At 46.6% G+C, this 25692-nt stretch overlaps 1 protein-coding gene across 4 annotated transcripts in view; it reads left to right on the top strand.

The window, feature by feature from the left end:
• Fry (FRY microtubule binding protein) overlaps positions 1 to 25692 on the top strand; it is a 394509-nt gene that overhangs the window by 93955 nt on the left and 274862 nt on the right. The window lies entirely within an intron of this gene.

Below are 25692 nucleotides of genomic sequence, written 5' to 3'. Positions count from 1 at the left end.
AGTCTGGACACCAACAGCTGTTTCAGCCATTTGTCATGGTCATTTTTCAAAGTCAATAAGGCATGTGGCACCTCCCCAAGAGACATTATTTTTTTTATTTTAATTTATTTTTTGAGAGGTTCATAGAGGGGTGTGCATACATCCTTTTCATCCCTCCTTCTCCCCTTCAGCTCCCCAATGCCTCTCCACTCCCTCTCATGGATGACCTTTTCCTGTAGTTATTACACACACACACACACACACACACACACACACACACACACACACACACACACCACTGAGCCCATTTAGTATTGCCCATATGTACACGTGTTTGGGGCTGACCACTTGGGGCTGGGTAGCCTCTCAGGAGACTTGTCCGTCCCTGGTGAAAACAGATTCTCGCTCTCAGCAGCCCTTGACTGCCTGTAGTTCTTCGTGGAGGAGTGCGACCCTGTGAAGTTTCTGCGGTCTGTGTTGCCATGCAAACTGGTGCTGTCCCTATGCGTCTTGTGTGGGTGACCATGTTGCTGATGTTTCATGAGCTTCTGTGTCTCATCTAAAGGACACTATGTCCCAGCAGGTGTTGTGGTCACGTGATTTACAGTTCTTCCACTGCCTTGGGCCTTGGGTCTTCTACTTACTAATCCTACAGGTGTGACTTTGAGTCTTGAGGATTTACTAATTTTCATGGCTTTCATTGCAGAAGGTCACTGACAGGGTTGTGGGTTGGAGAATGCGTACAAGCAAACAACTCCCTTGGCAGGAAGCACAAGAAAGAATCCGAAGCAGCAACGAATTGTGAAAAATATTCTCAGAGAAGGTCAGTTTTGAGGCACCCCTGTATCAGACTGGCAGCTTGCCTCAGGCTCTGCCAGGGTCCATCTGTCGCAAGCTTCTCACAGAGACCCGGGGAGGACACCTGGAACATGTCTGTGGGCAGGAAAGGAAAGAGGGAAAGGCGCCCACACTTCTCTCGTAGGTCCAGGCGTCACCGTACCCTGACCAAACGCCCCTGAACCCCTCACTGTCGCCCAGACCCTGGAGGGCGCGTGCACTGGAGGAAGACGCATGGGTAGCAGCATCCAGATCTCAGATGGTCTCGTTTGTCAGCCTGTTCTTCTGAGGGAAAAATGTGTATTTCTTTGAAGAGAACAGCATCATGTAAGAGAGAAAGAGTTTGGGCTGGAGAAACCATGGTTCTCCTCAGAGACAGGAGGAGCCAGCTGGGCTCCTATAAACATGTCTCTGGAGGGAAAAGACGAGCCTTAGATCATGGTTCTTGCTGACTGAGCATCGTGACTCTTATCTCCCTGAGGAAACTCACGCATATCTCACAGAATGACCTGGTAAATGTTAAGGAAGAAAATTTAATACAGGGCATAAAAACATTATAACTTCCTAGTTTCAAGTTCACCTTCACCAACAATTTTGAGTTATTTTTTATTTCCACGTTCAAAAATGTATAACCAAAAGACTGTCAGCCATGTATTTTAATAGTTAAAATTTAAAAAATATCATTTCCCTACACACAACGTGACTAGATCTCTAATCATCAATCAGCCAGGCATGGTGGCACACATCTTTAATCCCAGCACTCGGGAGGCAAAGGCAGGCGGATCTCTGAGTTTGAGGCCAGCCTGGGCTACAGAGCGAGTTCCAGGACAGGCTGCAAAGCTACACAGAGAAACCCTGTCTCGAAAAGCAATAACAAAACAAAAGCTGCTTTTACTGAGTATATATTAACCCTAGATTCGACTCTCTCCAGATAGCTGGGAAATCTGCACGTTGACACTTTTATGGTTGAGTTTTGTTCACAGAAATGAAGGGAAGAGCTTGAATTTCACTTCTGACTCCACTGAAGAAAGACAGTGAGGCACAAAAACCACAAATGGCTGAGTAGGACAAGGAGAGCATTAGCAGACGCTGGGTGATGCCCTGAAAAGCAGAGAAATCATGGGGTCCGGCCTGAAACTGTCTACAGGCATGGAGTGGAAGCTTGATTGATTTTTATATCACCCAGGAGAGCAAAAGGCTCCCAGCTAACATTTGGGGGGCACGGTATATGGAAGAACAAAGAAGCTAAGCAGTCTGCGCTGAGCAGCCTTCCCAGCCTCCTCTACGGTACACCAAACCAAACCAAAGTAAGCACTGCCCTCTTAATCTTCAAATTCCGGAACTTAGGAAGTTTAGATATTTGTTTACAAATGTGTTCTCTTCCACTTCTTTTCCAAATATTAATTTATTACTATTCACCATTTCTCCAGTAAAGCTGGAGAAATGAAAGCCTGTCTCCAGCACTACAGGCTTCCAGGAGGATAGCTTTTTAAACTGAAGGCCATACAAAATCCTAAGGCAGCATCTTTTGGTAGGGCTGACTGGAATTTGGTAACCCACAGGAGCACAGAAGGAGTTCTCTCTTGCAAAGTGCCCACTTTTCAATGACAGAGGGAAATTTTCCATCTGTATCCATCGCTCTTTTAACAAAGAGGCTCCCCCCCCCCCCCCCCCCCCCCCCCCCCCCCGCCTTGAGACAGGGTTTCTCTGTGTAGCCCTGGCTATCCTGGAACTCGATCTGTAGCCCAGGCTGGCCTCAAACTCACAGAGATCGGCCTGCCTCTGCCTCCCGAGTGCTGGGATCAAAAGCGTGCGCCACCACCGCCCGGCTAAAAGCAACTTTTATATAATAGTAATACCGATTGTTTGCTTGCTTGCTTATTGAGGTTTTTTTGTTGTTGTTGTTTTGTTTAGATAAGGTTCTACTATGTAGCCCTAGGTAGTTTGGGACTCTCCATATAGGTCAGGCTGTTCTTGAACTCATAGAGACCCTACTACCTCTGCCTCCTGGGTTCTAGGATTAAAGGTGTACACCACCAACCACATCCTATTGTTTGTTCTGGTTTTATCTGGAGACAGGGTCTTACTATGTACCCCAGATGGCCTCGAACTCTTGGCCCTCATGTGTCGGCCTCCTTAATACTGGGATTGTAGGCATGTATCACTGTGGCCAGCTAGACATCCTGTTTCTGAAAGGCCTTGTCAGTCACCTTCCTGTTTGAGATTTCTTGATGCATGCTCTGTGAGTATGCTGCGGTCTCTGCGGGTCACGACGGGTGTTTCAGATGTCTTTACCCAATCCTCAGCTTCTCACTTTCATCCTCTGGGAGGCAGCTCTGTTGTTCCTGGTGCCTGGACGTACATGCTCTTTGTGTTTTCATCAGACCTGTCATTGATCTCCCAAATCAAATCAAAGGGCTCATCAAAGTCCATCTGAGATTACTTCCTTTAAGCCTGTGGTCATTCTGAGAGGCCATGGGAGCCAGCAGCCTGTGACTGCTGTGAAATAAATAAATACGTGTGTGTGTGTGTGTGTGTGTATAAATATGTAAGTCATGTGCACTGGGATACAAATGGAGCTTCATCTATCTTTTTTTTTTTTTTTAATAGTTTCAGTTTAGTTCTGGTAGAGTGGATCTTTCTAGAGAAACTGTAGTCTGGGGAGGCTTTTCCTGTGCAATGTGAACACCATGTTCTCTCCTCTACACATCCAACAAATGGACTGCCAAGAGAGCCCCAGGACGGCCTTGCGACTGGAGATCCTGCTAACCCATCATCCTGTTCCCCAGACCTCCTGACAGGGATCACACACCGAGTCAGAAGCCCTGCCAGTAAAGCTGCTCTGCACACGCCACCACTGAGGGTTAAGACGCAGAATCTGCCTGCCTCAAGAGGACAGCTGATTTCACCTGAGCAGGCTCACCTACCCTCTGAGCTGGGGCATATGAAAGACAAAGTTTGTTCTGGGCAAAGCCAGTGAAAGTAATTATCTCCCAGTCTCCCGACCGCCTGCAGCCGTGGACAGACTCAGGGGCCAGTGGAGCATCCTAACTTACCAGATTTCTACACTGTTTCATATTTTTAGCATTCAGAGTGGTTTGTGAGATTCGAGGATTTGTATGGACAGTGTGATGTACTGAGGGTACCTTTTTTTTTTATCCAACTCAATGTATGTCTATACCCTTATTGAAAGAAAATTTAATCACAGAAAATCAGAAACCGAATGGAGAGTCATTACTAAGTAAATCTTGTATAAATAATATATTTTATGAAAAAAAATGACTGGGAAGATTTCAAGAGCATGCCAACTCTTACTATGTAAAGAAATACACATACACCCATATTCCTTCTAGTAATTTTTATTTATGCTTATGTTATCTCCCTACCTTAAGTATTAGCATTTTAAAAAATATATTTTTATTATTTTTGGTTGTGTTTGCTCTGGGGTTGGTGTGTGCACATAAGAACAGGTAGCCACAGAGGATCCCCTGGACCTAGCGTTACAGGGAGCTGGGCGCTGCCTCATGCGGGTCCTCCAATGGAACGGGACACGCTCTTAACCTCTGCCGCTCTCCCGCCAGCCCGGTGGTAGCTTTTTGAATAGAAACGAGTTATTTTTCAATCTCCAGTCATCATGCAGGCTTCTCACCAGCGTGCTCAGGAAATGCAGATGCCACCCCGCCCCCAACAGCTGTATCAAACTGTCCTCTTTCTACCCATGTGTTAACAGAAGCCAGGAGTTTGTCCCCATGCCTCAAGCCAGTGGTTCCCAACCTTCCTAGTGCTGCGGCCTTTTAATACGGTGCCTCATGTTGTGGTGACCCCCAACCATCAAATCATTTTCATTGCTACCTCATTGTAACTGTAATTTTCTTGCTGTTATGAATCGTAATGTAAATATCTGGGTTTTCTGATGGTCTTAGGCAACCCCTAAGGGGTGGCGACCCACAGGTTGAGAGCCATGGCCTTAAGTTCTTCCTTCTGAAGTAGGATGGGAACAAGAGCCAATCACAAACCTGAGCTTTTCTAAGGCCCTCCTCCCGCCCCTCCCGCCCCTCCCGCGCCCTGCCGCCCCCTGCCGCCCCCTCCCACCCCCTCCCGCGCCCTGCTGCCAAGGTCAAATAGTTCTGGGCCGCTGGTGGGTTCTGTCCTGGATCCTTGTTTTGGATTGTGCCTCTCTCATGCTTCAGTCCCTTGGCTCTGAGTTGGGCCCTGTGAGCCTTTCCAGGGGGGCCCCCGTGCTTAGAGGGAAGGCTCCTGTTCCTCCTCCCCCTTCCTTCAGTGTTGGTCAAGCCCTGTTGGATCCCAGCTGCTGCCTTCCCTGATCTTCGTCTTCACAAAGACGTCCTTCTTCATCTACCCTGTTCTCCTCTGACATTCAAACTGTCCTTTACCGTCTCACCCCCAGATGATCTATCGCCCCCCCCCGTTCTCTCATAGACATGGAGGCCTCTACACATCATGCTCTTGAGGCCTCCAATTCTGCATCCGTGCATTGCTATCACCATATTCCACTGATGCTCCAAGCCTTTGAAGACAGAGTCTATACATCACCTGAGTGAATGAGTGAGTGGATGAATGGATGAATGTTTTTCCTGTGGCCTTTTTTAATTTAATTTTTAAATGTCTATTGAGAATTTCATAAAAGTACTGTATTTACATCATTTTCATCCCTCCCCCTCCTCCAACTCCTTCCGTGACCCCCCTCATTTCCTCTCAAATCAGTGACTTCTATAATTATTATAACTGTTATAGTTATATACTTATATACACACACTAACCTATTGAGCTTAATTAATATCCCTGGCATATATATATATATATATATATATATATATATATATATATATGCTTAGGACTGACCTTTGGGGGTGGATAACCCATCAGGGCTTTTCCCTGAAGAAGACTGATTCCCCCATCTCAGCAGCCACTATTTCCCTGTAATTCCTCATCTAGGAGACGGGCGGGCCTTCAGAGACTTCACGTCTACAGGTGCTGCCCTTGTGCGGGTCTCGTTTGGGCGGCCGTATCGTTAAACTCTCACGGGTACAGCTTCTCTGTCCCAAGTAGAAGGCATTATCTATCCCCCAGCACACCTCCCGGTCCTCTGGCTCTTCCGGTATGGTCCCTGAGGCTTAGGTGTAGGGGTCGTGGTAGAGATGCGTCGGCTGGGGCTGGACCCCGCCCACAGTCAGTTTGACCAGTTACGGCTCTCTGTGGTGGTCTGTTCCTTGATAACGTTCACAGGGCTGTGATTGCATGTTTTTGTTACAATATTTCCCTTTCTCCAGATCCTTGTTATTTGGGCTGTTGTCTCTTCGGGGCTGCCTGCTTCATAGCAGCTTTTATCGGCTGTTCAAGCCCTGTGCAGATTTATGTAAGTGATAAATGCAATATCCTTTCCAGGACATCTGAGCTAAGACAAACATTTATCTGTCCAAGGCAGCATCATGTTTCCATTTCTCCTCCTCCTGCTCCCTGGACATAGCTTGTATCAGCTTATCAGACATCAAATCAAATCACCTAATGTGTTTTGAAACGTGTTCCTTCCTGATTAATCCAGTTCCTACATACAACGCTGCCCCAGATGATCTGACAGTTTCTTATACAGAATCACAAAAGCAAAGCTTTCCAATGCATTTCCTTCTTGCTGGCGTCACCATGGACGCCGCCATTGGGGATTGTGCTGTGCGGTCATCTAGAAGATTCAAGCAGAGGGAAGGATGCTTGACAATGTGAGTGGGAAGTTGAAAAGGTGAAACTCTGAAAATGATTAGTGTGGCCACAAGTACACAAAACGCTTGTGCAAATAATTAAGTGTGATGTCTGAGTTCTAAGGAAGCTTATGGAAATGATAACCCGCTGAGGTCTGAGGCGGACTGTTTACCCAGTGAAGCACATAACACGCATTTCCAGATGAACCAGCCTCACGGCTGACACAACTGCTTGGGGCGAGGACTTTATGTGTTGGCACAAGCCCACCTATTGTACATCAGTGATGTTCAATATTTAATAACACTTCCTCCCACACCTATTCCTGGCAAGGCTAGCCTCCCCAACTTCTCATGTCCACATTCAAATCTGCATTTGTATATTAATCATTTGAGGTGTGGTGCCATTTTTAAGTCCAAGTGAGGTGGCACCATTTTCTGTAGGTCTGGGATCTGCGCTGGGTGATGAGAAATATGTAATTAGCAATAAATATTAAATAGTGGTTTTTTTTTATGTCTTAAAAAATCTTGAGAGATACCTCCGTGGTTAAGAACACTTGCTGAGGTATGTGATGATGGATTGTTTATGTCACAGACTGTTTACCTAGTGACTCAGAGGAACCAGGTTCGATTCCCAGCACCCACATGGAAGCTCACAACCATCCATAATTCCAGTTCCAAAGGCTCTTACACCCTCTCCTGACTTCACAGGCTCTGCACACATGGCACACAGACATGCATGTAGGCAAAACACTCATATCCATAAAAACACCTAAAAATATTTTAAAATCTTTTCATTTTAGAGATGTCCCTACAAAGTGAGCCACATTTTTGGAAGTGACTCTAGAGCCTGGGCTTTGTCGTCCAAGTTCTGTAATTGATGGTATGACTGTGAGTGGTTCACTTTTACTTTATGAAAAAAATCAGTAAACTGACCTTTGACCCAACCCTTCCAGACTCATCACAGCTCCCTAGCTTACTGCCCATCCCCAGATGTTGTATTTCTATTTATGGATTCAGAATAAGGGAATAGGCTCATTTGTAAGCTTTTTGGATGAATACAAAGTGTGCTGCTACTGATTAATTTTCTTACTCATTTCTTTAAGGAGCATTTACCCAGTATTCATCATATGGAGGACAGCAGTTATGGCAGTCAATAGAATTCCAAAGTACATACATAGAGAGTTACCTAACTACTTAATTCTGTGCATTTTACACCAACTAGAGCCTAAACAAGACCTGAGTGATGATGATGTTGGTTAAAATGACTCTGTGGATGGGCTCCATTCCTACATTATGAGCTGTGGGCAATTAGTGACCACTGAGAAAGGGAGAACGAGTCTCCTCTAGATATAAACCCCCTAATTGGTTATCCATTCCCAAGTAGCCAGTCCTAAAAACACACACATATGAGCAATGCTGCAGTGTGAGCAGTGGACCCAGCTGGTTGTATTTACATGTTTATTCACGTGTGTGTGTGTGTGTGTGTGTGTGTGTGTGTGACAATAATAATTAAAAAGATGTTATGCATTTGAGAGGGAGGGGAGAAATGGGAGGAGCGGAAGGCCATGAATAAATGCAGGATATGTATACGGAATTTAAAAATAACTTTAATAAAGTATGTGACAATGTGAAAAACCAACAAGGCTTAAAATGATCAGAAAGAATAAAATCTCTTGCCTCTGAGAGGCAAAGTCTCCTAATCACATGAACTCTGTCCCTTGGTTTCATTAGCAGTAAAATGAAAATCTTATCTTTCTGCTGAAGAACAAGAAAGGAGATAAATACGTAGAAGCATGAAGGTTTGCTGTGGTCCGAAGCACTGGGCTTGAGAAGGGCCTTGTGTGAAGACGCTGCTGTGGGAAAGCCTTCACCCCGTCTACTCCCAATCCCACTCGAATCCTCTCTCGTGACTTTTCTTTTTGCCAGATTCTTGGTGTCTGATCATGTTTGGAGCCTGCCATGTTTGCGCATGCAAAATAATACTTGTTGTTACAGCAATGCCAGTGAGTCCACAGAAGGATTTAATCTGCCATTTCCCCGTCAACAGCCTCCTCCAAGCGCCCGGGTTTATCTGCCAAAAGCCATGTTGTCAAGGCCCCTTGCAAAGGCTCTGGGAATCTCGCTGTACTGGCCCGTCTTCTCTGGCTTAGCATCCCAGTGTTATGAACATTTGTTTGTTCATGCTCAGGTTTCCAAGGGTGACTCAGGTGAACTGGGAAGATCCTATGGCCCCAGCCAGCCAGCATAAGCACCATTTCTCCTCATAGCCGCTTTGTCTTTGATGAAGCTAGGCAACACTGAGCACCGTGAACCTCAGTTAATGTTTCCTTGAGAACACTGAGAGCATGGCTTGCACTATGCCTTCAGTTAAATCATCCACAGTAGCCCACCACTATACTTTCCACTGCTGTGATTGATACCTCGGTTACCTCACATTTAAGTTATAATGCAGCCTATGAATCGCACATTACAATTTTAAAGTGAAATATGTCCTCTTCATCCTATTGAACACCTTTAGAAATATCTATTTGGCCAGGCAGTGGTGGCGCACGCCTTTAATCCCAGCACTCAGGAGGCAGAGCCAGGCGGATCTCTGTGAGTTCGAGGCCAGCCTGGGCTACCAAGTGAGTTCCAGGAAAGGCGCAAAGCTACACAGAGAAACCCTGTCTTGAAAAACCAAAAAAAAAAAAAAAAAAAAAAAAAAAAGAAAAGAAAAAAAAGAAAAAGAAAACAAACAAAAAAATGTACTAATATCTGCCATTATTGTATCTGGAACCTTCTCTTTCTCCCTCGTTTCAAAGTTTGCCTCCTATTTTTAAGATCTGAATGACTGGAGCATATGTATTTATCATTGTTCCATTTTCTTGATGAAATGAACCTTTTTTAAAAAAGATTTATTCATTTATTATGTATACAGAAGAGGGCGCCAGATCTCATTACAGATGGTTGTGAGCCACCATGTGGGTGCTGGGAATTGAACTCAGGTCCTCTGGAAGAGCAGTCGGTGCTCTTAACCTCTGAGCCATCTCTCCAGCCCTGAAATGAACCGTTTACCATTATGTCATTTTCTCCAGCTTACAGTCTGTTTTCTCGTAGATTTCCCACTCTCTTAGGAACTGTTTGCACACAGCGTCTTTTCCCATTCTTTCACTTTCAGCCTGAGTGTCCAGAATTCTGTCTACAATGAGTTCCTCCGTTCCAGGATGTAGTGGCATTCCGTCAGTGTTTAAAATCCAATAGACCAATCTGTGTCTCCTGAGTAGGGAGTTTAAGCCATTTGCATGGAAAGCAGGGACCGGGGTGGAAAGGCTTCCTGTTGCCATTTGGTCATTTTTTTGTAAGACTTATGGTCCCCCCCCCATCTTTTAGCTGCTTTTTTAGAGTGACAAGTTGGGGCTCCCTACTTGCTCCCTTTTGTGTATGTGCTGTTTCTTTGTGGTTACCATGGGGATGATGTCACACGCTCCAGGTTATAATCATCTACTTAAAATTGACTGTGCACTCACATCCAAAGGTGTGGTCTTCTCATCTCTACCCAGATTGTGATGTGGATGAGGCTGGAGAGACGGCTCAGTGGTTAGAGCAGTCACTGCTCTTGCAGAGGACCTGGGTTTGATTTTCAGCACCCACATGGCGGTTCACAAACATCTGTAACTCCAGTCGCAGGGGCCTCACTGGCCTCCTTGTCTTTGTGGGCACCAGGCATGCATGTGGTATACATACAACCTATATGGTAGACAAAACACCTACATGCATAAAATACATTAAAAAATAACTTAAAATTGTTATTAATATTATATATCATTGTATAAAATATTATTATTATATATAATATTATATAAATATTTAATATACCCATAACACAGGTTCATAGTAATAATAATGCTTTTATTTTTTAAATCATATAAAAGAAGAGTGAAGTTATAAACAAAAATGGCAATAATACAGAGTTTTGAGTTTGTCCATGGCTTTATCATTATTGAAGGTATTTCCAGTTTCATGTCGGTTTGACTTACCCTCTGACATCATTTGGTTTATCCTTTCCTATAGCATGCTTTGGGGTAGGTTCCGTGGTTTTTGTTTCTCCTGGATTAGCTCATACTTTGTCTTATTGTTTTTCTGACTTTTTGACGATGTCCTACAAGGGCACAGTTTGTTGTAATCATAACCCCGCCCCCATTGCTCTCTCATCTCCCTCACCCTGTATGGTCGTCTTCCTCTTCCCAGCCAGTCCCCTTTCTACTGTCATATCTTTATTTTATTTAATAACTGATTTTTTTTTTTTTTGGTGACCCACTGAGTTTGAGTAGGGTTGCTTACATCACAGGGGTGAGGGGTTATTTACAGGAACATGTGAAGCGTCCCAGTGGCTGCACCATTGAAGAAAATGTACCCCCACGCCCGGCAACCATAACTGCCTATAGATCCCCAGGGAGGGGTGGAGCCTTGGGGGTCCCTCTTCCATCCGTGGCGGGGTGGGGATGGGTCCAGTCCTGCTCGGGTCTGATGCAAGCAATCAGGGCAGCTGCATGAGTGTGACAGCCCAGTCGTGTCTGAGAGACCTGACTTCTCTTCGTCCTCTGGCTGTTACGGTTTTTTCCATGTCCTCTTCTGAGCTCTTCCTTGAGTCTTGCAGGGGTGAGGTGAACGTCCCAGTTAGGACTGAGCACTCAATAGCCACTTATCAGCACTTTAGCTGTTATGAACCTCTACAGAGAGAGGCTTCTCTGGTCTATGCTAACTTTCGTGTGTGTGTGTGTGTGTGTGTGTGTGTGTGTGTGTGTGTGTGTGTGTGTGTGTGTAGCGGACTCAGGGTTGCTGAGATCCTTTTATTTGTTGTTCTAGGTTTCTCCTCAATGTTGAGAAGTTTTTCTCGTGGAATATGTTGGTCCGCTTGATAAGATTCTATAAACTCTCTTAGGTTCTTGAAGCACGATCCTAATTAGTCCTAACAAATAAAAACCCGATATCAGGGTGAAAGCTGAAAGATCAGAGCCGCAGCCACTAGAGACTTCTTACCTTTACGAATCCTCAGACCGAATTGGGGGGGGGGGTGGCGCGAGATCCTGCTAAGCATATTAAATTGCTTTTTTAATGTCTATTTTGTTTTAGGGGTCATATGAAGGTCAGAGGACGACTTGTGGGAGTTGGTTCTCTCCTTCTACTTGTGGGTTCCAGGACTGAACTTGGGCTGGCAGACTTGGTGGCACATGCCTGTATCTTCTGGGCCATCTTTGTCAGCCCCGTTGAACACATTTAAGACGGTGTTTTAAAGCCTTTGCCAAATCCAAGCCCAGTATTCGAGGTTGGTCTCTAGACAATAGCTTTGTCCCTGTGAATGGGCTCACCTATTTTATTTATTGTTTGTCTTGTGTTCATTTGTTGGTGCTGGCATGGTAATGCACGCCTGTACCTTCAGCTACTGAGGAGGCTGAGGCAGGGAGATTGCAAGTTTAAAGTCACCCAGGGCATCTTAGAGAGATTCTACAGAGGAACACCCTATATAGGGAGTTCAGTTCAGTGGGAAAGTATTTGCCTACCATGTGTGACCTCCTTGGTCTAATACCTAGTATCATGACAAATAGATAGATGATAGACAGACAGACAGACAGACAGATAGATAGATTGACAGACAGGTATATAAATAGATAAAGAAACGCATAGATAGATTAAATAGATAAACAAACATAAATAGATACATAAACAAACAAACAAACGAATGAATGAATGAATGAATGCATGAATGAATAAATAAATGAATGAATAAGTGGGAAGAAAAGAGGGAAGGCAGGCCCCCTTTCCCAGTCTTTGCTGTCTGTCTGTGTGCAGGCAACGGCCATCCAAAGCAGCCCCACGGTCATGATGCCTTTGGGTGCTCCCAGACATTTTTCTTGGAGTGTATCTCCCTTGGGCCTGTGTATATAATGTTTCCTCGATGCCCCGGGTGTGGAGGTGATTTCAAATGCATGCCTTTCCCTTTGAGTCTTGCCCCTCTCCCCGGGGCCACAGATCTCCTGTATTCCTCTACCCCAACTTCCGCTCCCAGTGCTCGCAGGGGCAGCCTCTCTGCACTTCTCACAGCTCACCGCGCCTGTCTGACTGCAGCAGCCTCCAGCCTTATGTCCGAGCTAGCCTGCACTACCTTTCCCTTCAGCTCCCCTGCACCGGCCTCACGCCATGCTGCCGAGACTGCAGCTCTGCAGCCAGTGGGGGGCGCTGCTGAGACAGGCGGGGCAGAGCGCGGGGCCCTCTGGGAGTCTTTCGTCCTGTGTTCTTTGTATTTGGTAATAATAGACACTGGGCGGATTCTGTCTCGGGAGCTGCTGGCATTGATGTGTGTCTTTCTAAAATAAACCGCTTTTAGCATCCTAAAGTTGCCGTCGGGTCCCCATGACATCCTTGTTAATCTGAGCAAGGCCGCAGCAGGCCGCTCTCAGCCCGCTGGTGGACTCCAGTTGTTCGGTAAATTTGGAACAAAATGAGAAGTGTAACTTCTGCCTCTTGAGCTGATGCTCGTTGGCAACTCTGAATCCTTTTAAACATTCTGCGAGAACCTCCAGGCAGCTCTGATCTGACAGCTCACAGCCACGCTGTCAACGTGTGCGCATCCGTGGCGATATTTTAAACGTTAGGTGTGGAGATCACGAACGGAAAATTGAAAGGAGGATTTCAGCATCCCCTTCCCTCCCACGCCTTAAGGCCCCGCCCTTTGCATGCAGTTTCCACAGGCTGAGGCTCAAACGCTGTCCCCAATGGGAGGATGCCCGCGTATGCGCGACTACTGTCCTCCGTGGAAGACGGGCCTAGAGGAACCAATCTTAACGCATTTGTTTGCAAAGAATGAGAAATCATTCTAAAATCTCTTCTCACGATGTTTCAAAAATTATCAGCATGATTTGCTTCACCCCTGACAACTGGCCGGCAGGATACAGGTATCAGGACCTTAAAAGCTGTTCTGTGTCCAGTGCTCTGATCTGCTAGGAGGTTGGCTTATAAAATGTAAAAATCGAAAATGGCAAGAACGGCTCAGGCTTCTAACAAGGGTGGATGTGAGTGTTTAATACGGTTCTACTCCGGGCCCCTTTCTCGGATCACACCCTTCATTCTGTGCCACCGGTAACGGGAATTTCTCACAGTTTGGCATTTCATGTATCATACTATGTTTGTGACACTTTTGTGAGAAACAAAAGCTATGAAAATATCAAGTAAATATCACGCAGCATGCAATCCCTCAGTGGCTCCCTCCCCAGTGCGGTGATTTGTCCGGTATTGCCTGTCTTATCTCACGAAGTTGCTTCATATGTCAACAAAATGTCACCTCCCACACAGAACCGGCATCCACATTTTTTTGGTCACAAAGCCTGTTGAAACAAGGATGGAATTCTTATTATAATTCAGTCTCATGCACAGAGCAATATTTGTTTTTTTTTGGGGGGGGGGGCGGGGGTTGGGGAATGCCAACAGCTGGAGGGACACAGCTGTGTCTTGGTCTAGTTCATGTGTGACATCATCTCACCGAGGCCTGACCCAAGAGCGGCAGAGAGCTGCGTTTGTATGCGGTGGTGCGTGAATGTGTAGACACACACAGGTAATCATTCTGCCTGGTGAAGCCCTGTCTCTCAGAAGGCCTGGCCGGGACTCAGCCCAGCAATCCAGGCATTCTGAACTCTCAGAAGGCACCCAAAGGAATACACCATGACCACTAGCCATTCGGGTGCCTTCCATCACCTCTGTGGGGGTGGGGGGGCGAGTGGGGGAGGGGCAACTAGCTGGAATAGACCTGCTCCCTCTCCGCTCCGGCCCTCCTTGTCTGAATAATGTCAAGGCTCCTCCCGGACTCAGCCTCCCGACTCAGCTTGGCAGTGAGGCCTTCCGGGAAGGTGTGTTGCCCTCCAGGCTGCATCGGGTCCCTTTCCAAACACGTTCCAGCAGCATATGCAGGCCTTGATCAAAACTTTGCCAGCTACTTACTTCCCTGTCTGACTTGCTGCTAGAGAGAGCTTCAAGGGTGAGGAATACCTCATCTGCTCCTTAATAACAACTGTAAGCCAGGCTCAGTGGTACACACCTCTAATCCCAGCTCTCTGGTCAGTGGCTTCCTGTGTTCAAGGTCTGCCTGGTCGACATAGTGAGTTCCAAGACAGCCAAGAGCTATGCAGAGAGACCCAGTCTCAACCCTCCCCCTCCAAAACAAAACAAAAAAGAAACCCATTTAAGATAGTGCCTGGTTTCCAGACAGGATCCAATAAACATGTTAATGAAAAGGAAAGACTGGAATGAGTGATTGACTCTCGTCTTGTAAATGGGGCATGGACATGTCTGTACGAGAATTATAAGTAACTCTTATCAGCCTCCTCCCGTGCACCAGGCACGCTAATCTACTAACAGCCCCTCAAGGCAGATATGGCTAGGATTGTACCATTCAACCTACTTTCCACCTTGGACTTGTCCAGACCTTTCTATCCAAGCTGTCCTTGAAGTTAAATGGTTGCTGATCTCTGAGTATGTCAGCATCCTTAGTGCTGAATGGATAGATATGCAGCTACCTTTTTCTGTATTTACAGTAAAAAAGAAAAGACCTTGCGGCGTGAGAGCCACGACAGTCGACAGTGAGATAGTCCCTGTGCATTGATGTACTTAGCCAATCACCTGCACCTCTGGGCCATTTATGATTCTCTGATGCTACTCTCATGAATGCATTTGTATGCATGGACTTTGTGGGGTTTTGTGTATGTGAGTGTTTGCCTACAGGTGTGTCTGTGCACCGAGTGTGTGCAGTGCTTGTGGAGGCCGGAGGAAGATGGAGAATCCCCACACTGGGCTTACAGATGGTTGTGAGTCGTACTGTGGGGGCTGGAAATCAAACCCAGATCCTCTACAAGAGCAGTAAGTGGTCTTACCCACTGAGCCCGCTCTCCAGGCCTGATTGGGAATTTTGGCAAATGACTTTTTCTCAGCTTCTCAGAAAGACTTCGGAATGACAGCCATATGCACAGTTTAATAGTAAAAGGCTCCGGGGTCAGGACACTAGACACTCAGTTGACCCTTATTAGCTAAGTAAGGCTTCTTAGGGAAAATGCCCCTGATCCACCCATCTGCCAACCCAGACCCACACCACAACACAGGGTGAAAACAAGCGTCCATCGTGGCCACAAATAGAAGTCAGGAGGAAGTTGTTGGCCGAGGATCATATGTTTGGCCAAGTTTTTGTGGCCCTCTTGCATTGTGTTGTATTCTAGGGGACTTTACGCTGGAAATCCCCAGCGAGGGCCACTGGTGTCTGTGTCTTCCTCCCGTGGCTTCAAGGCCATTTTGTAAGACGTAGGTTTCTTAAAACCCACCAGACAGGAGACACGGGGGTCATTTCTGAACAGCACACGTGGCTCAGCCCGGGGCTTGCCACGTGGTCGGCACCTGGAATTTGTTAGATGAACGGTGGGCACAGAGCATGTGTGTTAGAAACAAAAAGAAACTTAGATCTATCACCGCTCACCGGCTGGCCTGGGACAAGTCTTAACTCCACTCAGAGTCCCCAGATGACGTGAGGACAGGCTAAGTCACTTTACTTGGTGACCTACACGTTGCTCGGGTGTGTGGAGATCAGGGAGGGCCGTTGGCATGAGGGAAAATCCAAATTGCCTGTGGCAGAACAGCGTCGTGGGTAAGAAATCAAGTAGACAAGACGATCAGAGAATGGACTGGAAATGTAACCTTACCCAGAAGGAAGGGGACAGCAGGAAGCTCGGGGCAGAGGGACACACGGACGCAGAAAGAAGGAAGTCTGAGCTCTTCTCTGGGAGGCCTGATGTTTTTTAACTTTCTTGTCACTTTTTTGTGCACAAGAATGGTTCCTCATTCTTTTTTTTTTTAATGAATAAATACCATTTATGACATTGAGATTTTGAAGTGTTTTTGATTTTTAGCAGATCCTGTCTTTTTTATTTTATTTTATTATTTTTAGAGCATGTGAGTTTTTTGAGTGTCTTCTAGTTTCTATCGCTGTGATGAAACACCCTGACCATCCACAACTTGGGGAGGAAAGGGTTCATTTCAGCTTACACCTATTATTCCAGGTAAGAGTCCATCACTGAGGGAAGTCAGAGCAGGAACTCAAGCAGGAGGAACCTGGAGGCAGGAGCTGATACAGAGGCCGAGGAGGGGTGCTGGTTACTGGCTTGCTCCTCATGGCTGCTCAGCCTGCTTTCTGATAGAACCCAGGATCACCTGCCCAGGGACGGCCCCGCCCACAATGGGCTGGGTCCTCCCACTTAATTGTTAATCAAGAAAATGCCCCACAGATTTGTTTACAGGCCAATGCAGCGGGAGCATTCCCTTAATTAAGAGTTCTTCTTCCCGGGTGGCCCTAGCTGGTGTCAAGTTGACGGAAGAGCTAGCCAGCGCACCACAGAGCACGCCTTCATTTCTTTCTAAACATTTTCATTAAATCTTGGACTATTTCACACACCATATTTTGATCATGTTCACTCCTCATTCCTGCCCTTACTCCTCTCAAATCCACCCCCTTTCCTGCCCCCTTAACTTCCAGTCTTTTTATTTATTCATTTATGAATTTCTATAACCCATCAATTCCTAGCTGCGCTGTAGAGTGTGACTGACCTACCAGGAACCACAGCCTTAAATAAAACTGGCTCTTCTTCCCCTAGAAGTCCTGGACCGTCCGTCCGTCCGTCCATCCGTCCGTCCGTCCGTCCGTCCGTAGCACTCACATATGGGGTGAGAACTCATGAATCCCTTCCTGCTCCATGCCAGAGTTTCCCTGGTAGAGTGATCTGGGGTGGCGGTTCCTCAGAAAGAAAACTAGAAAGAGAGCCACTATACTGTACTGCTCTTGGGCATTCCCCCCAAGGACCATTTCTACCACAGAGACACAGCCACTGCGCTCTGTTTACAAAGAGCTAGGATATGGAAACAGCCTAGATGTCCATCAGCTGAAGAGGGGATAGTGAAAATGTGGTTTGCGTACACAATGGGATTTTCTCCAGCTGCGGAGACAACTGAAACCACGGCATTTGCAGGTGAAGGAACAGAGCCAGGAGGCTCAAGGCTGAGTGAGGTCATCTAGAGCCTGATATCTGGATTGAAATTCTCTTATTACTTCAAGGCACTTTCTAGAAATCTTTTTTTTTTTTTTTTAAGAAAATTAATTGGATGTAAAATAGAGTACAGTTTGACAGGAATTTTGTTTGTTTGTTATTCCTTTGTTCCAGGAATAACAGAGATGGGTGTGTGCATAACCATGTGTTACACGTACTTTGACACAACACTGCCAGATATCGGAAATGCTAGTGACTCTTTTGTTTTGTTTTGTTTTCGAGACAGGGTTTCTCTGTGTGGTTTTGGTGCCTATCCTGGATTTTGCTCTGTGGACCAGGCTGGCCTCGAACTCACAGAGATCCGCCTGGCTCTGCCTCCCGAGTGGTGGGAATGAAGTCATGCATTACCATCACTCAGCGCTCGTACTTCTTAAGAAACCTAAAACTAGAGCCAAGTTTGGCAACTTGAGCCTATGATGTGGTGGTACACACTTTCAATCATAGCATTTGGGAGGCAGAGGCAGGTGAATCTCTGTGAGTTCTAGATCAGCCTGATCTACATAGTGAGACTGTGTCTCAAAAAACCCAAGCCAAAGAAAAAAGGAAATCTACAACCTAAGATGACAAGTATTTTGGACAGGGCAGGTTTTTACCGTACTAAATGAAAGCATATGACTACATAAGATATTTTGTAGTAGTTTTAGAATGAAAACCCCTTTCCTTGATTCTTTTACTTCCAAAACCAATTATTTTTGAACTTTGAGGTTTTACTGAACTTGCACGTTTTCTAAAATAAGTTAATGAAGACATGCATGTGCACGAGGTGAAAGTATTTGTTTGACATAGGAACGCGTGGATTTTAGCCGATTTGTGTTCTTTCCCTTCACGGTGGGTAGTTTGTGTCCCTTTCTTACCAAAGCAGTTGTCCTTTTTTTTTAAAAATCTGGCTCTTCCTCAGGACGCACTCCCAAGTCGCTGACTGTGACTGACTGACTGTAGTCGGGGGAGCTGGAGCCCACTGACTCCTGGGAGGATGAGACAGTAAATCCCGGTTCGGGGTCAGCCGGAGCACTCTAGCCCCACATAGTCATTTTGCCTTTCAGAAAAATCTGCGCTAAGCGTCTGTCCCCTGTGTGACGTTACAAACCTGTGCTCTCCTGGGTCCCTCTTGTTGGCGGCAACCTAAGCTTGTTTCGAGGCAGCGCGAAACTGAATAAAATTATTTCTGGTTAAGTGCACATTGTGAGGTTTGGGCATTCTTCCGTAGTGATCTTTTACTTTTATTTATTTTTTTTTGGGGGGGGGTTCTAGACAGGGTTTCTCTGTGTAGCTTTGCGCCTTTCCTGGATCTCGTGCTGTAGACCAGGCTGGCCTCGAACTCACAGAGATCCGCCTGGCTCTGCCTCCTGAGTGCTGGGATTAAAGGTGTGCGCCACCACCGCCCGGCTCGTAGTGATCTTTAATAAGCTCTGACATAATCACACACAGAGATGTAGTAGTGAGATGGCTGGGACCCGCTACTCTGGGAATGCCAAGGAGAGCTTCCTACACCATTGACTTCATCCCTGGCCATTTCAAATGATGACTGAGGCTCTTTATTTAATCAATTAATTTATCTGTTTTTAAAGATGTATTTATTTTATACATATGAGTATTTCGCCTGCATGTATGTCTGTGTCCCATGTATGTGTAATGTCCATGGAGGTCATACATGATCCCTGACAGCTAAAGTTCTAAGGATAGTTGGGAGCCACCGTGTGGGTGTTGGGAACCAAACCCAGGTCCTCTGCAAAAGTAACAAGTGTGCTCAACCATTGAGCCATCTCTCCAGCCCCCGAGACATTTTATTTTATTTCCCCAGTAAAAACACTTGGCAATAGGCCACTTAGAGGATGAACACAAGCTTAGGAGAACTGATTCTTTTGGAAAAGGAAGGCCCTGTTGAAAGATGGTCCCGGTGGATGATTCGGGAAGGTTTAAGGAAGTCAATCAGCACTGTGATCTTGTGTGAAACGCAGGTTTCCATCCTCCGGTTGAGCACAGGTTATAACTGGGACTCCCTTTTGAAGAGTGGCAGTATTCCATGGGGAACAGAGGAGACCTGGAGTCTATTCTTGCTTCTGCTCCAGAACGCCATCAGGTGGCGGGCAGGGGGTGGGGTGGGGTGGGGGTGCTCAGGCCACAGCTTTCTTCCGTTTGAGGAAATACAAGCTCTGCTCCAGCAGTGTGTTCAGGCCCAGGTACCAGGGCAGCCGGATGGATGCCTTCCCTACCCAGGGACGGATGGCTTTCTCCCCACCGGCCCCCACAGGACTGAGTGGACCATCTCCAGGCATGTAAGTTCTACATCGGGGTGAGACGGGGTTCACAAGCTGGACAAAAACACCAGTCCTGGGGGTGTGTTCGTGTGACAGCTCCTCTAAGAGATCTGGATCTCATGGGACCACCCCTGAGAGCTTCCTGCTCCCTCGTGTTCCCGAAAGAAATCTGAAATCTTTATCGTTTCTGTGGTTGTCGTCAGTAGACTGCAGACCATCTGCCTCGCCCAGCTCTGGTCTTTTCTCTTATCAGTTCCTGTCATTAATATTCTTTATCCAAAAAGAAAAAGATAATTTAAAAAAATCCCCTTCAAACACACTGTGTCTCTTTGGTTCTTCTCTTAGCAGCAAGCCTTTATCCGCTTACACGCTGAGAATCTGTCTGTCTCTCTTTCCAGTCCTTTCTCAGCATGGATTTCCTCTGCTTATAATTCAGTTTAATTGATAGGCGCAGTTGGGAGAATTCACAAGTAGTAAGTCAAATGCCATCCCTGCTCTCCCAGAACTGTAATTAAATGATGTGTCAGAATTTTCCGCTCAGCTGCCTTAGCTCATAATTGCGGGCCCACCTCCCTCTTCTCTTCTCTCTAGGCCAGATTCTGGGTCATTTCTTCAGATAATATCTTTCAGCTCATCAATTATTTCTTTGAGCTCTCTTAAATTTGTCTTTCAGTACATCTGTTTATTTCTAATTTCAAAGACTGAAATTTGTCTCCTTTTTTCTGATGTATTTGTATATTTCTAATCTTTTTGGTTCAGGTCATACATTTTAAAATGTGTCTTGTATTTATGGTTATTTTGTAGTTTGTATCTTATAATTCTGCCATTGAATACCCTTGGGGGAGAGGGTGAGTCTATTTCTGCTCTCTATTGTTTTTACATATTATACTTTTAAAAACTACTTTCACCAAGCAGTAGTAGTACACACCTTTAATCCCAGCACTCAGGAGGCAGAGACAGGCGGATCTTTGTGAGTTCAAGGCCAGTCTTGTCTACAGAGTAAGTTCTAGGACAACTAGGGCTACACAGAGAAACCCTGACTCAAAAAAAAAAAAAAAGTTGCCTACCTGTATGTATATGCACCTCCTGTGTGCAGTACCTGTAGAGGCCAGAAGAGGGCACCAGACCCCCTGGAACTGGAGTTACAGATGGTTGTGACCTGCCATATGAGTGCTGGGAACAGAACACAGGTCCTCTGTAAGAGCAGGGAGTTCTCTTCAATTCTCCAGCGCCTCTGAAAGTTACTCTTTAGAAGTCTCTATTTCCTTGAATATTTAACTTGGTAACTACTTAGGGATGAGTTTTATTTTTTTCCTCAACAACTTATTTTCCTTGGAATTTTTTTTTCATGGGAATTCTTTACGCAAAGGACAAAGCTGTGTTCCCTTGGAGAAGTTTTGCCCGTCCCTCGTCCAGGAGCTCCACCTGAAGACCTTCTCAGTCAAGAGTCGCTCAAAATCAAATTTAGGGCCTGATGTATTTTGGTCTAAGTGGTGTGAAACTGAGCTCCAAGTTAAAATGCAGACGGACTTGCGAGTCCAAGTTTTCATTGATGATCCTTCCATTTCTCCTCAGTAATACAATCTCAGACTACATGTGTGCATGCATGTGTGTGTGTGACCTGGCTTGGGCAGTAAGCTGTTCCTCACATTCCTAGACCCTCAATGTGCAATGAAGGCAGCAAGCCTGTCTCCACAGGTCTCTACTCTCAAGACGCTGAGCAGGCTTGTCCATGTAGTGGCCAAGGTTCCCAGAAGCAAGAGAGAAAGCATTTATGTCCTTACCTGGCCTTTGCCTGCATCCTGTTGGTCATATAAGTCACTCAGGCAAGCTCAGACTCCAGCAGATAAGTAGATTCCTCGTCCTGGTATTAGGAGAGTGTAAGTCACATTGCAACAGATACGCAAGTGGAGACGGCTTGTGACATTTGTGCTGCCATCTGCTCCAGCCATAAATGCCACTTCACAGAGAAAAGAGCATCTTACCCAAAACCGTTAGAATAAAATTTCCTCAAATGTAAAATAGCTAGTAGGAAGAAGAGAAACTAATTGTCTTAAAACAAACCAAACCAAAAAACCCACCTGAACACCCTGGACTAGTGAGCATGCCCTTGCTAGGAACATTTTTCTGGAGTGCAGAATTCTGTACTCTCTGGTGTGATGAGATAATCTGGCGAAATTGCCTGTGTTTGGAGGGAAGGGCAGGCCTCTACTGAAGAGAGTGGATGAAATCCAGATGAATGGCTAGGGGAGAGTGTGAGGTGGTGAGTGGGTGGGCCCTGGAATAATTAGGAGAGAGAGAATGAGACAGAGAAGTGAGTTTGGCAGCAGGAAAAGGTGTGTGTGTGTGTGTGTGTGTGTGTGTGTGTGTGTGTGTGTGTCCCCGTCCATGTCTTAATCCAACCCCTTCCCCCAATTTGGTAGTTGCCTGTCCTGCTTTTCTGCTGTTTGGCAACATCATGTATTTATTATCTCTCCATGACATGGGAAGTTTGACCTTTTGCTCAAAGTCAGAACCAAGGTCTTGACCAACCTGAGTTCTTACCCAGAGGCTCGTGCTGAGTACCAGTGGTACATCCAAGTGGTGATTCCTGTTATTGGCCATCACTTTGGATGTGATAACAAAGTGCCACAGGCCAGGTGGCTTAAACAATGAACATTTGCTTCCTGGCCACCGTGAAGTGTGCTGGTATAGTTAGGTATTTTCAAGGTAGATGGCCACTTTGTCACTGTCAGGTCACATGTCACAGGGAGAAATGTGGAGAAGATTGCAGCTAGCGCTTCCTTATCAGGGCACTAATTCTTTGAGACCACCACCACCACCACCACCACCACCACCACCACCACCACCCTGCCCCCCCACCCCCGCCATGACTTCACCTAATCCTAATGACCTTCCGTAGGTCCCATCTCAAGACATCACCACCCCGGCGGTTGCACCTTCAATACAAGCTATTTTGGGAAAGTACTGTTTGGTCCCTGACAGGCATTTCCATCCTTGTCTCCTGGAACCGTCACCGTGAGATCACAGAGGCGTGTCACTGGGACTTCGCCTGTCTGTCTCTCCCAGGCAGAGGGATGTTGCTGTTTGTGTTTGGAGGCTGGTGTGTGGTTCTGCCCGCCTGGACAGTCCCAGGTTGAATTCACTTCTGATGACTAATGTCATCCTGGGGTGTACCACACAGGGCTTGGAGGGCACCCGGTGGGGCATCTTTGAAGGACATGTCTGTGATTTTTGCTTACTTCATCATTCCTTAAAACGAAAAGTTGAAAGAATCAAAGAGATTTTTTTCTGAAAATCTAATTTTATCATGAATTCATATCTCAGTATGGTTATCATATCTAAGAGGAAGCGAAAAACCTCACAGTGGACGTTCAGCCCTTTAAGTATGATGTCCCTCATAGAGAAGGTGGACAGACTGAGAGTGAGCCTGGACTGTATGGAATTCACCTCCAGACTGGGTGGTTTTAGGTGGGTCTGTGGCTTCGAGCGTCCCTCTCCGTCTGTACTAATTGCCACCACTAGGTGTCACTATATACATCTGTGGAGAAGATGCACTCCCTCTGCCTTGAAGACGACTTGATGATGGAGAGGTGAGCAGCTCCTGATTTGTACATTCCAGAATGTTCTCCCCCACCACCCCACCCCAACCTCCATTCCTGGAGAGACTCAGAAGCCTGAAATGACCTTGAGGAAGGAAGCACTCCTCCACAGGTAGAGACTGCAGTCTCCTGGGAAGGGACTTGCCGGCCTCACTGCACTGGATCAGGGCTTGTGTACCTTCCTCTTCCTCCTACAGCCCTCCCGGACACAACACCCACCCCTGCATCCCAGGGCCTGGCTTTTCTGCTGAGCCAGCCAAGTGCATTCCTGCCCTTCAGGCTTAGCAGTGGACTTTGGCTCTCTCCAGTCGGGGTGGGTCATATGAGCCAAGGCCAAATCCCAGATGCTGCAGACATTGACATCCTGGTGGTTTTCAGGGTCCAGGGGTGGTTCCTTGCAATGTCTGCAGTGAAACTTGGCTCCCGGAGCCTGGCCTGTGCTTGTTACCGGTTTTCACCGTGTCAAACAAATAGACTATAGATACAACTGGGAGCCTGGGGGGCGGGTGGGGGGGGGGCGCGGAGGACTCCGGGAGACTGAGGTGCAGGACAAAGGGGTGGGTTAATGGGTTAAGAGAGGACAAATGACTTGCAAAAGACAACCCCTTGTGGAGAACCCTCTCCTGAAGGGGTGAAGGATGCGGACCTAGAGACGGATCTCTAAATGTGTGCTTGTTTTCTGTGCCAGAGAGCTAAGTTGGAAGAGGAATGTGCGTCTTCATATAGTTCGTTAGAAATAAACCTTAATACTAAAGGGCTTTGGAAGTAACTGTGTGTAGCAGTCCCGACCAGCACCACTGAGGGACAGAGAAGCTTTACGGGTTGACTTTATTACATTTCTTTATCGATGGGGGTACGGTCACAGACTGTGGGTGGCAGTCAGAGGACAACTTGTAGGGGTCCTTCCACCCCGTGAGTCCCAGGGTTTGAACTGGGGTGCTCGGGTTAAGTGGCCAGAGCCTTGCCTATGAGTCACCTCCCTAGCCCCTACAGTTCAGTTTGTTAATTTATTAATAACTTATTAATGCTTTAATAATTTCACGTGGGATGTTTCAATATTTTAAGAAACCAAAAAAATGTAAAAAGTACATTTTAAGCAAAATGGCATTTTTTTTCTTGTCTTTGGTTTATGACAATATTGGACTTAAAAATTATTCCTGGGGCCACTCAGTTTGTCCGTGGAGGGTAGAGTGTTTGTGGAGAATATCCCCAGCATAGCCAAACTAAGGAAAATGGAAACGAACCACAGAAACTAGAATTACTCCTGGGAGCTGGGCCCGCAGCTTATGGGGGTGTCTTTGTTTTGTTGGTGGTGGTAGCGGGGCTCAAACCCCGTGCCCGCCTCTCGCTGTGACACACCCAGCCCCACCCTCCGGCCGGCCGGCTTTTCTTCCTTTCGCAGAAGGAAGTTCAAACACGAGCAAACAGCGGCAAAGCAGCGTGCTGGCTGTGTGTTCAAAATCCGCCCAAGCAGCTACCGCAGGAGAGAAATCAGGTGGAAGCTGGAGGATAAGAACCAGCCGTGGGCTGTGTTAGCATTCAGGCGTCTGTACTGGCCTGCCTCTGGGGTCCTGACAGGGCACCCCGTCAGCTGAGCACCCCCTGTGTGCATTCACTAAGTTCCCTTGTAAAAGGCGGGCCCTGCCTGGCTCTCCTCCCCAGGGACCGGTCTCTGCCCTCTTCTCTGCCCCTTCACTCCCCTGACCTTGCAGAGTGTCTGCGAAGCTGGGGGGCTGGGGGCAGGGGTCGGGGGGGGTGCGGAGCATGTGGGAGGGTGGGTGGTGCTCAGCCCCGTCCTGGTCGCCTCCTGTCTGACAGGGACCTGTTTCCTGGGTAAACACCTGCTTCTTTGCTAGTGAGTTTCCTCTGTCCAGAGAGTAAAATACTGAATAGTGAAAGGGTGTACACGTTCCCATCTTTAACCTAATTTATAACCAGATGACCCCCAGACAGCTGTGTGTCTGGCTCATGGAGACCGAATCAGACTCGGTATTTTTATAGTGGCAATGTGATTTTTTTGATGAGAGCGCTAGCCAGGGCTTGCAAAGAAATCATAGTGGTGCGTGGTGTTTTTTTTTTTTTTTCAGGGAAATCGCTGACCCCTCAATAGCATCATTGAGGTTACCTTTGTGTCTTTTTTCAAGGGCCTATTTCAAAGGTAGTATGTGCTTTTCAGAGCTTTGCATTC

This window comes from Peromyscus maniculatus, chromosome 23, assembly GCF_049852395.1.
Source record: "Peromyscus maniculatus bairdii isolate BWxNUB_F1_BW_parent chromosome 23, HU_Pman_BW_mat_3.1, whole genome shotgun sequence".
Lineage (NCBI taxonomy): Eukaryota > Metazoa > Chordata > Mammalia > Rodentia > Cricetidae > Peromyscus > Peromyscus maniculatus.
This window is presented reverse-complemented; position numbering and strand designations above follow the sequence as displayed.